This window comes from Panulirus ornatus, chromosome 5 (assembly GCF_036320965.1).
Source record: "Panulirus ornatus isolate Po-2019 chromosome 5, ASM3632096v1, whole genome shotgun sequence".
NCBI lineage: Eukaryota > Metazoa > Arthropoda > Malacostraca > Decapoda > Palinuridae > Panulirus > Panulirus ornatus.
The window spans coordinates 45,461,770-45,474,684 of NC_092228.1; the positions used below are offsets into that span (position 1 = coordinate 45,461,770).

The window sequence follows — 12,915 nt, forward strand, 5'->3', positions numbered from 1 at the left end:
CACACATACACAAAATATTTTTCCCGGGGTGTGGGTTTTTTTTCATGAAAGTGCATTTGTGAACTTTGTTTTTTCATTTTCCCGTAGACCCCAAGGTATAATATAATTTATATTAATAAAATATATATTATTATAATTATAATATAAATTATTATATTATATATATATATATATATATATATACACATAAGTGGTCCAACTCCCGTGGTAAAATAACTACGGTAATTGTGGTCATTTGTTTGGGGCGTTTTTTGCCGTAAGTGCTGTACACGTGGGGAATGGTTTAAAGCTGTTGTGAAAAGCAATTGGTAATGTGAGGGGTTTTATCAGATTTGCTGGTCGCGTTGTAGGTTTTAAGGGGCCCCAAAAAAGGGGGAACGACCATTTGGGGGAGTTATCTTTTTGTACGGTTTTTTTTGGGGGGGGAGGGGGGGGTGTTTTTCAGATTATGTCTCTATTAAAAGAAAAATCTGTATGTATGTCTGTATACATGTAAATTTAATACCACGTGGGGGTGTATGTGTTTTTATGTTATGTACGATGCAAAAAAATTATGTGTGTGTGTTTTGTGGGGGGGGTGTGTTTGGGTTTTTTATTTTCTTTGCTGATATGTTTATTATTTTCGTTGGAGGGGCAAAAAACCCTTTTTGAGTACGACGGGTTTCGACTTTTGAGGGCGGGGTACGAAACCCTTTAGCCGGGCGGTTTTTCGACCCCTTTTGGGGCACGACGGTACGACCCCTGGCACGGGCTTGCGACCCCTTGAGCCGCGGTTTCGACCTTTTTTGCCACGACGGTAGACCCCCTTAGCCGGGGGGGGGACCCTTTTCGACCCTTTTTAGCACGAGGGTAGAACCCCTTGAGTGACCCCGTACGACCTTTTTTAGCCGCGGTACGACCCCTTTTTTTTTGGGGACGACTGTTTTCGACCTTTTTGTACATAGCCTGGTCCCCCAAACCTTATTTTATTCCGCCTTTTTTTCAAGTACCCAGAAGGGGCATTTTTTTTCACGATATTAGTTAATTATATTATAAATTTCATTATTTGTTTTTTATTTTTTTATTAATTTCATTTTTTCAAATTAAAAACCCAAAATAAGAGGTTTTTTTGTTATTTGTTTTTGTTATATATCATATTATATTATATTACCATAATGGAATTATGTATGTTTCACCCTTAGGTCGGGCGTCACGGTTATTCAAAAAGCTACACGTCATGATTTAACACATAGCACCCTCTTGCCCGGGGGAAAATATGTTGACCACTTTTTTATTAATTTGGGTTTAAATTTTTGATGTGACCCCCATTTAAAAAACCCGGTGTTTGTGGGGGGAAAATTAATTAGGGTTTTTTTTGTTCTTTAAGGTTTAAAAGGAGTTGAGGGGGAAAAAGGTTTTTTTTTTTTAATGATTTATTTATATTTTATATATATATATATATATATATATATTTATATATATATATATATATATATATATATTTATTATTATGTTTATATATATATATATATATTATATATATATATATATATTCTTTATATATATTTTATATTTTATATATTTTTAAAAGGGGCCCCCCTGGATGTGGATATATATATATAATTAATATAATTTTTATAAAATATATATATATATATATATATATATATATATATATATTATATATATATATATATAAGGGGCCTGGATGTGGATAGGGAGCTGTGGTTTCGGTGCATTACACTTGACAGCTCGAGAATGGATGCGAGCGGACGTGGCCTTTCTTTGTGTGTTCCTGGCGCTTCCTCGCTGACGCGGGAGACGGCAATCAAACCGGGGGGGGGGGGCCTTCTCCCTCTCTCTCTCTCCCCTCCCTCTCCCTCTCCCTCTCCCTCTCCCTCCCTCTCCCTCCCTCTCCCTCCCTCCCTCCCTCCCTCCCTCCCTCCCTCTCCTCCCTCTCCTCCCTCCTCTCTCTCTCTCTCTCTCTCTCTCTCTCTCTCTCTCTCTCTCTCTCCCCCTCCCTCCCCCTCTCTCTCTCTCTCTCTCTCTCTCTCTCTCTCTCTCTCTCTCTCTCTCTCTCTCTCTCTCTCTCTCTCTCTCCCCCCCCTCAGGAGACCGTCATAAATCATGGAGGCGACACATCCAATTTTCTTCAGAGATGGCTAAGCAGCTGAGGGTCGTCGTATTATACATATAGCCTTAGATTTTTGACCGTACGGACGGCCGTGGCGTCACATTGTCATGACAGACGGCTAAGTGAACGGGGTTCGAACCTTGGTATATTTATGAGAATTACTTCAAGATTTTATTAAGTTGATAAAGAACACCGAGAGAAAAATAGCTTTTTTTTTATTTTACTTTATTTCATAAGTTCGTTTAGAGAATGATGCATTTATATACGTTTCAGGCATTAGTTTTGAAAGAAAAGAAAATCCTTTTTTCTCTGAAATTGTTCAGTTATATTAAAGAACCTGACATTTCTCTCTCTCTCTCTCTCTCTCTCTCTCTCTCTCTCTCTCTCTCTCTCTCTCTCTCCCTCTCTCTCCTCCCCCCCCCCCCCCTCTCTCTCTCTCTCTCTCTCTCTCTCTCTCTCTCTCTCTCTCCCTCTCTCCCCCCCCCCCCCTCTCTCTCTCTCTCTCTCTCTCTCTCTCTCTCTCTCTCTCTCTCTCTCTCTCTCTCTCTCTCTCCCTGCACTGTACACACTACGATGTAAGCACTCTTCCCCCCACCCCCTGCCGGGCCTCTGTACAAAGCACTCCATTAACACTCCACAATTAAGCCATAACCTCTTCCCCAACACCGCTGACATGACGCTCATTCTCATCAAATTGCCGGCAAATTAGGTTCTGATCCCTCGACCGCGATCCTCATCCCGCCTCTCCCGCTATAAAGGATCCAACACCATTACATTTATGAAAGTGCCACATCTCTGTACTACCGTGAACGACTAGCGCTTGTTTCTCTCGTGTTTCTCCATTCGCGTGATCGATTCATGATCGAATATGCTTATTTTTGTAAGTTATTAAGTGTTACTGATGTTTGAAGTGAGTGTTTTGGGCGTAAAAATGGGGAATAAATTAGGAGAATTTGGAAGTATGGCACCGCTGGATCTAAGCCCCGGATGAGGGACTACAAATCCGTTACATGTTTCCCGCGTCTGGCCCGTCGCCCGCCACTCCACACTTGGGCCTTGATAGAGAGCCTCTTACCCCACAACGGCCCGGGGTCCTAAACCCACAAAAGCGGCTGCCCTTAACCCTAAATGGGTCGACCCTAGCCGTAAATGGCGGACCTAGGGCCTGTGTGAAGTTTAAAGGCGCGACTCTCTGATCCCAGTGACGTTTTAAGAGTGTCTTGCGATGCGTTCGAGCGGTAAACATCGAGTTGTGTCAAAACAAAGCAGAAATGCACCCATTGACCGCAGAATTAGTAATTACAGTTGATAAATATAATCGAGGAAGGAGATCTATTATAGAAATTAATATTAGAATTGGAAAAAGAAATATATCACAATTTATATCTCCGGATATGAATATATTTCCCCGCATTCTCAGACGCGCGCGTTAAGGAAATTCGTGCTAGAACGAACGATACAAAATACACCACTTTAATGCTGTCGCCGGCCATAAAAACACAGTATATATTCAGATTTACATAGTCGTGCTGGCTTTTAAATTCCGCCGGTCCGGTGCCGAGTTACGCAGCGCAGGGGTTTACCTGTGGCAAGTTTATTTTCAGAATATTTCAGGGCTAATTCGCCATGCCCCGTGCGTTCGAGTTCCCATGAAAATTATATATATATATATATATATATATATATATATATATATATATATATATATATATATATATATATATATCACATAATACCCACCACCAGGTAGGATTCGAACCCAGGACCTTTTGCGTGGTAGTCGGGAAAGGTCATGGGTTCGAATCCTGGGTGTTGGAGGGTATTATGTGTTCTATGAAAGTGCGCGTTCATAAGCACTGTATTCGTGTTTGTTTGTGTGTGTGTGTGTGTGTGTGTGTGTGTGTGTGTGTGTGTGTGTGTGTCTGTGTGTAATTATTGTTTTGGCTACTCCCATCTCCGGCGTTTCGACCAATTACAGACAGCTCCCCGTTTTATGTCTCGCCCACCATTAATTTCTCGACTAATAACACCCTACAATTTAGTGGTTCAGCCACGCCTACCAGTGATCCCTCCCCCAATAACATATGGCTGTTGGCAGTTTGATTACGTCACCAATTTGTGTTCCACCAATAGTAGCATGTATCAGTCGTGAAGCCCCGCCCATATTTATATTCTCTTGACCAATAGCAGTTGATATCATTTTAACAATGCCATATCATTTTTTCCACCAATAGCAAAAGATATCAGTGATTTATCCCCACCCACTAATGTTCCTCCTCCAATCCCAGGAGATATCAGTAGTTTAGCCCCACCTATTTATGCTCCTCCACCAATGGCAGCAAATACCAGTACTTTAGTCCCACCCACTTATGCTTTATCCACCAATAACCGTAAATATCAGCACTTTAGCCCCACCCACAGACGCTCCTCCACCAGTAAGAACAGATATCAGTGATGTATCCGTCCGTGGAGTCAACTCCAACAAGATCAAACTCCAGAATGAGAAAAATACATTAACTAATAAATCCATTTTTGGGGGATATTGTTTCATGAATACAATAGTCACATGTTCTCGCCAGTCCAGAGCCCGGCGGTTGGTTGCCAAGTGAACTCATACCGCGTATTGGCGATGGGCGTGGCTGAGGTTCACAGTCTCTCTCTCTCTCTCTCTCTCTCTCTCTCTCTCTCTCTCTCTCTCTCTCTCTCTCTCTCTCTCTCTCTCTCTCCCCACAAGACTCAGGATAGACAAGAAAAGTCACAATCAAAATGTCACTTAATTAATCACGTCTTTGCGGCGTGCGTTTGTGGCGAGATGAGAAATTCTATTATTAATCACTCCTGTGGCTACCCCCCCCCCCTCTCTCTCTCTCTCTCTCTCTCTCTCTCTCTGTGTAAGAGGTGAGAGTGAAAAGGGACGAGGAGAGTTAGGTTAGTATAGTTAGAGTGACGGAAAGATTCAGGGGGAAAACTAGTTACAGGAATACCCTTTAGTGGGAGTCTGTGTGTGTGTGTGTGTGTGTGTGTGTGTGTGTGTGTAGAGAGAGAGAGAGAGAGAGAGAGAGGAGAGAGAGAGAGAGAGAGAGAGAGAGAGAGAGAGTAACTAGTTAGGGTGGTAGGGGCTAGAATAAGGGGGGATGGGGGAAGAGTTAAGGGCTATAAGGGAAGAAGGGAGAGTAAGGGAAAAAACTAGATAATTCAAGTGAAAAGAATTAGATACAAAAAATAGAAGGGCGAAAGTTTAAAGAATCAAAAGGGAATTATGATAGATTGAAGAAAACGGAAGAGGGAGAGATCGCTGACAAGTAGAATATGAAAAGTGTTTGATAAAGCACACAGATAACGGGCAAAACAATTAGAAAACATCAATTTAAAAATCTAACATAAAAGGAAACGGGGTGTGAAATATGCGATTATTTGCATTTTGATAATGGGCGTGAATTACTGTGGTAGACGGTCATGATTTTTGATGATGATAGACTTCCCGAGACAGACAGATGGGCATACAAACTATCCAAGATAAAGAGACGGACAGACATAGAAGACGATAAAGACAGACACAGACACTAAAGACAGACACAGTCAAAACACACAATGAACTAAATGTATACAACAGTTTTTCTAAGTGTATACAGTCTTTTTATTTTATCATTTTTCTCTATTCTACACAAATTCAGTAATTTCTAAACTGCAGATTGTTAAAAAATTTGCAAAATCGAAGTCACAGAGCGTAACGGAAAAGGATCTCGTACAGTTCTTAGAAGAAAAAAAAAACCTATACGGCGGTATGTGGCAATAATTTGTGTGTGTTTGTTTACATCATCAGCTGGGCATCAGCTGACCAGATGACGTCACCAGTTCTTAGATCTCCGCCCACTAACTTCAGTATTTCGTATAATCATCCACTTCCTACTGTGACATATGGTTATCTATACATATTATTTTGGATTATAGTACATACATAACTTCTGTAACACGACGTGAATGTGTATTTTTAGATTATAACACACTTGTATAGCTGTTTAGGGGGAGGGGAGGGAAGATGGATGGCGTGACGTCAGGAGATTGGCCCCGCCCCCTCCGTGTCCGTCCACGATAGCTGTCGTCATCGTTGGCTTGACCACGCCCCTGCCCCTGGCCCTGGGCCAGGCACCTCCTAGGGGAATGGGGGGGGGGGAGGTAGGCTGTACGAGGCGGTTAAGGAGGTTATGGGTTGTGAGGAGAGAGAGAGAGAGAGAGAGAGAGAGAGAGAGAGAGAGAGAGAGAGAGAGAGAGAGAGAGATTGTTGCTTGTCTTGTCTTGTGTGTGTGTGTGTGTGTGTGTGTGTGTGTGTGTGTGTGTGTGTCCTCCGTACACTTCTCTTGCCTATCCTCCACGTTTCCCATCTTCTCCCAGACTCGCTTCGACCATCCAGGTATTATTCTTGTATTTACCCTCATCATGGCTTTCCAAGAAGTCGTACATAATTTTCATGTCTTGCTTAATCCATCTCTCATCCTTCGTGGACAGAATCAAGATCATTCATTCCTGGTTCATTCCCTCCAGCTCTCGTGTATCATTCCACTTGCATTCCAAAAGACTCGTTCCAGAAATTTTTGTGTGGCTCCTAACGCGAAGTGTTGTTATTATTATTATTATTATTATTATTATTATTATTATTATTAATGTTAGTAGTAGTAGTAATACAATGATGATAATTAAACTGATTATAAAAATGAGAATAATACTAATAATAATAACAATAATAATAATAATAATAATAACAATAATAATAATGATAATAATAATAATAATAATAATAATAATAATAATAATAATAATATTTCACTTGTACCTAAAATATTGAACAATGTTCTTTTCGTAGATATTGTTTTACATTTATACATTGAGAAGGTGTACCCCGGATCTAAATCTACATCACAGTATTATTCATTTTTTTTTTTTTTACATTTTCTTTCATTCCATGTGTTCGTCCTCATCACATTTTCATTGGGGAGGATAATTAGCTCTTTCCCCCGGCAGCTGGCGAGCGCTGGCAATTGCACACTGGAGACTTGAGACGCTCATTTGACTAATAGATCGGCCATCGAGCAGCCATGACGCAGGGTTAATCTGTATCTTATTATAATCCTTGTACTCCTCCCAATCCCTAATCCCTAATCTTGTTCCCTGGATGATATATTAACCTGGGATGATAATCATCCGGCGAGGACTGGCAACAACATGGCCAAACATGGTATATTATAAATATAATCGTTCATTGAGCAGCTAAGGGACAGGTTCAACCTATATTATATATATAATCCCTTTCCCCTGTCCTCTCCATCCCTATATCATCCTCCACCGCTCATGCCTCCCTCTCCATCCGGGATGATCATGACCATCCAGCGAGCTCCGGCAACTGCCCCGCCCCGCCGCCCGAGACGAAGGAGCTCATTTGACTTTGGTGGCGCGCGGAATTATGGCGGGAAACGTCGGCTGCCAACACTCCCCTGGAGACCATGGTGGAGGCGTGACCCAGTCCACATAACCTCTCGCGCGCGCTCCCTTATTACCTCCATCTTGCCTTTATAACACCATCTTCCTTGTAATCCGTTGTTGTGATTTACCATTCAGTAATTCTACAATATGGCTGAATTTCTGAAGTGTGATATGAATTTTTGAATAGTTACCTCCGTTGTAGTTGATGAGAATGATATTATCTTTTAGAAAATGTATCTCTGTATTTTTACCCAATGAACACAGTATGATAGGATATTTATCTATTCTGAACACAATATAATTTTATATTGTAAGTGGTTAGGTTTCTCAGTGGATGATATATATATATATATATATATATATATATATATATATATATATATATATATATATATATATATATATATATATATATTCCTATGAGTCCACGGGGAAAATGAAACACGAAAAGTTTTGGACAATCACATGTTTACCAAATGGCGTCCTAGCTTCGTCTCTTCGATGTATATCAACTGACTTATATTTCTCTCTTGTGTCTCCACTGATGATGTGATTATGACACGAAAGTGCACTTGGGAACTTATCGTGTTTCATTTTCCCCGTGGACTCATAGGAATATATATATATATATATATATATATATATATATATATATATATATATATATATATATATATATATATATATCCAGTGGGTTTTATTATATAAGCTTGTGTGACGTGTGTATGTCACATGTGCCCAGCTGGCCTGCGAATCCCTGTTACAATCTAAAGGAAACTTCCTAACTAAGACCCATAACACCACAGTTGGCAACCTGTCTGCCTTTCATACGTGCCAACCGTTTTCCGAAACTTTTTTGATCTGGCAGAAGTGTCCCCGAGCGTCCATTTCTCGGATAAATCCCCGGTTCTCTTCTCTTAAACGGCTTGTATTTTATCCGGCCCTCGGATATTGGCCCCATAAGCGCCTCGTTTAACCGAAATATTCTTTTATCTAACGTTTCTTCTGCCTCTAAATGGAGACGTAAATCACGAATTCTTACGTCGTGAATTTTTTTTTTTTTTTTTTTTTTACCTCCTCGTTCCCGAAATGGACAATATTATCGAGTGGACCCGGTGATGGGGAGAATGTGAACAAGTCCGGTGGGCGGGAAGTGGGGAATTTTAGTAAGACAGGAAACTTGATGTTGTAAACCCATAATATACAGAGAGAGAGAGAGACCTCTAAGGTCGTTGTGGGGGGGGGGGGGGGGGGAGCTCGTTGTGGTTACCCACTGAATACGCCGAGCAGGGCGCGTTCTATGTGGACGTCGTGAAGCCGAGTGCTGCGTTTTATGAAGCGCTCTGTACAGACTCGGGTTGGGAGGGAGGAAACGAGCGCCATATTGAAATGGAGTGCGCCATCACCTTTCCCTCCCCCTCGCCGCCCCCCCCTCCCTCCCTCCGCTCTGAAATTCGAAGGGAAATGGAGAGAGATCGAGAGAGAGAGAGAGGGAGTGAACGTTCAAAATGAAACAGTGCGCCATCGCGAGAGCGGTGCATTGTGTCCACATCATTGTGGGGGGGGGAGGGGGAGTGGGGGTTTACTCTGATCGCTAACTGATGAAAATAGTTTCGACTCCCCTTGCAAAAAAAAAAAATGGATCCATTTTCTGTATCATGTGATGCGAATTTCGCTCGCTAGATGGTGCTGAAGATCGCTAGCGGTCGTCCCCCCCATATCAATGTCCAGGGGGAATTCCATTTTTCTCCTTCGATTTTTTTTTCATGGTAACATGGCAGGCGTCATGGTATCAATGGTATCATCGTTATCGGCGCGTAGTGCTCGCCGCCGCCCATGGGCGCCATGAAGGCCCATGGAATCCTACTTACTCTCCCGTGGGTTGTACATGACCCCCCCCGCCCCCCCGCCCCCCTCCTCCTCCTCCAGCTGAGACCAGCGACGATCCTGGTTCCGTCCGAGACGTCAAAATGTTTATCTGTCATGAAAGTAAACAACTTCTCTCCGTCCGAGACGTCAAAATGTTTATTTGTCATGAAAGTAAACAACTTCTCTCCGTCCGAGACGTCAAAATGTTTATTTGTCATGAAAGTAAACAACTTCTCTCCGTCCGAGACGTCAAAATGTTTATCCGTCGTGAAAGTAAACAACTTCTCTCCGTCCGAGACGTCAAAATGTTTATCCGTCATGAAAGTAAACAACTTCTCTCCGTCCGAGACGTTAAAATGTTTATCTCATGAAAGTAAACAACTTCTCTCCATCCGAGACGTCAAAATGTTTATCTGTCATGAAAGTAAACAACTTCTCTCCGTCCGAGACGTCAAAATGTTTATTCATGAAGGTAAACAACTTCTCTCGTGTCTCGAAGATCCGAGAGAAGTTGTATAAAAGCAGATGGGGCAAAGTGGACAAACACATCCGCGAAGAAACCCTCTCAAAGGACTGGGGCAAAGATAGCTATGGTTTCTCCTCCACCCGTTTTCTATTCATCGTGTTTCATGTCGACGACCAGTCAAATCTGAGAACACTGGATTTGAAGATAATTTTCTTTTTTGTTACGTGTGATTCAAAGCAGTGGATATTCAGGCCTCAGATGAGGTATGGTAATTACATGGTTATGGAAGGTTGTTCTTGTTGTTGTTGTTGTTGTTGTTGTTGTTGTGTGCGATGGCTTGACACCTTCTACTGACGGCTGGCTTGACCGATCCGTATGACTGAAGCTTTTTTTGTTGACAGGTTCAATGTTGACACCTGAGATGGGATTTGAACAGACCCCTATTGACAGCTGGTTTAACAGGTCGTTTAACTGGTTCCTCGCGGTTTTCCTTGGCAATGGTAGTTCAGTAAGCGTTTGACAAGTCGTTTGACAGGTTCTTTTGAGGGAGGGTGGTTGTTTAGCAATTAGTTGAAGGGCTCGTTTGATAGGTTCTTGAGAGGGAGGGAGGGTGGTTTAGCAATTAGTTGAAGGGCTCGTTTGATAGGTTCTTGAGAGGGAGGGTGGTTTAGCAATTAGATGAAGGGCTCGTTTGACAGGACTCTTAACGAGCTGTTGACGTCATCTGCCACGACAGGTCCTCCAGCTGACCCCGACAGCTGACTTGACAAGTCGTTTGGCAGTAGCGGCAGCAGCAGCCCTTCCCCCTCCCCCATCCCCCCTCTCCCCCCTTCCCCCCTGGCCAAGACTCCGGCCTTTGTATATCCATCATTTGTTAGAGAGAGAGAGAGAGAGAGAGAGAGAGAGAGAGAGAGAGAGAGAGAGAGAGAGAGAGAGAGAGCTTGTATCCCTGATGAGTGAAGGGAGAAAGCTTATACGTGTATGAAGATGGTGTTGACGGGAGAAGGGAAGACATTTCCACAGCTGGAGGGCTGAAGGAGTGCACCATAACGGTCCATCCTCGTGTGGCAGCCCCCCCGCACAGAAACTATGGGAAGCGGACGGCTCATGAGAACAGTGGCCGTGGTGGTACCTGTAGAAGGGAGAGAGAGAGAGAGAGAGAGAGAGAGAGAGAGAGAGAGAGAGAGAGAGGAAGGGATGAGTGAAGAGAGAGAGGAAGGGATGAGTGAAGAGAGGTGATAGCGGGAGGAGCATTAACGAGACGAAAGGCTTTTGATTCCACTCTGGTCAATGGAGAGGTGGAGGAGGAGCCACCCCAGATGTGTGAGCAATACTCCCCAGATACTGGAGGGGGGGGAGGCTAATATACACCCCCTTCCCTGTAGATGTGAAGCAGGCTGCTCAGAGAGAGAGAGAGAGAGAGAGAGAGAGAGAGAGAGAGAGAGAGAGAGAAAGAGAGATCGTCACGCCATCTGTGCAACATTGCCGGATCCTCGGGGTCTCGAAAACGGAGTGCAGGGTAGAGTTAGGTACTAACATGTAAATATTATATATAGTTAAGACTCTCCTATTTTTGTTGAAGTGAAATAATTGTTTTTCGTCTTATTTTTCTTTCTTTCTTGCTTCCTCCTCCCCCTTCGTGCAGCACACCCCTTCCCCCCCCCCCTGAGTCAACCACCCCCACCTTAGATCTCCCCTCCCCCCTTTCTTTTTGGTCTCTCCCCTCCCCGCCCCACCCCCTCAACTCTCCCCCCTTCCCGACCATCTGGTGTTTCCATCAATAACACTTGTGTTGATATTACGATGATTCTCTCTCTCTCTCTCTCTCTCTCTCTCTCTCTCTCTCTCTCTCTCTCTCTCTCTCTCTCTCTCTCTCTCTCTCCCCGGTGACCTTTTGACCTGGGGGACACGAGAACCATTTTTAATGTAAGGTCGACTGACTGATTATGATGGAGAGGTCTTCCCACCTCCCTATTGTGTCCTCCTGTAATTCATCATACGAGAGAGAGAGAGAGAGAGAGAGAGAGAGAGAGAGAGAGAGAGAGAGAGAGAGAGAGAGAGAGAGAGAGAGAATTCCCTGATCCTGGTAGAGAGAATGTTTACATTACCCGTTCGTGTAGTGAGAATCCGGATGGCGCCTTGCCAAAGAAAACAGACGGCTGGACTACGTATCATGGACACAGACCTATATATATATATATATATATATATATATATATATATATATATATATATATATTATCCCTTGGGATAGGGGATTAAGAATACTTCCCACGTATTCCCTGCGTGTCGTAGAAGGCGACTAAAAGGGGAGGGAGCGGGGGGCTGGAAATCCTCCCCTCTCGTTTTTTTTTTCCTTTTTCCCCAAAAGAAGGAACAGAGGGGGCCAGGTGAGGATATTCTAAAAAAGGCCCAGTCCTCTGTTCTTAACGCTACCTCGCTAACGCGGGAAATGGCGAATAGTTTAAAAGAAGAAAAAAAAGGTGTATATATATATATATATATATATATATATATATATATATATATATATATATATATATATATATATATATATATATATATTCCTATGAGTCCACGGGGAAAATGAAAACACGAAAAGTTCCCAAGTGCACTTTCGTGTAATAATCACACCATCAGGGGAGACACAAGAGACAAATATAACAGTCAATCGAAGAGACGAAGCTAGGACGCTATTTGGTAAACATGTCTACCAAACGTATATATATATATATATATATATATATATATATATATATATATATATATATATATATATATATATATATATATATATATAGGGGATAGGGGAGAAAGAATACTTCCCACGTATTCCCTGCGTGTCGTAGAAGGCGACTAAAAGGGAAGGGAGCGGGGGGCTGGAAATCCTCCCCTCTCTCTTTTTTTATTTATTTTTTTCCAAAAGAAGGAACAGAGAAGAGGGCCAGGTGAGGATATTCCCTCAAAGGCCCAGTCCTCTGTTCTTAAC

The 12,915-nt window shown here is 42.6% G+C and overlaps 1 long non-coding RNA gene across 1 annotated transcript in view; it reads left to right on the top strand.

Annotated features, from left to right (window-relative positions):
- LOC139746905 (uncharacterized) overlaps positions 1 to 12,915 on the top strand; it is a 214,058-nt gene that overhangs the window by 70,722 nt on the left and 130,421 nt on the right. The gene's annotated exons all lie outside the window — the stretch shown is intronic.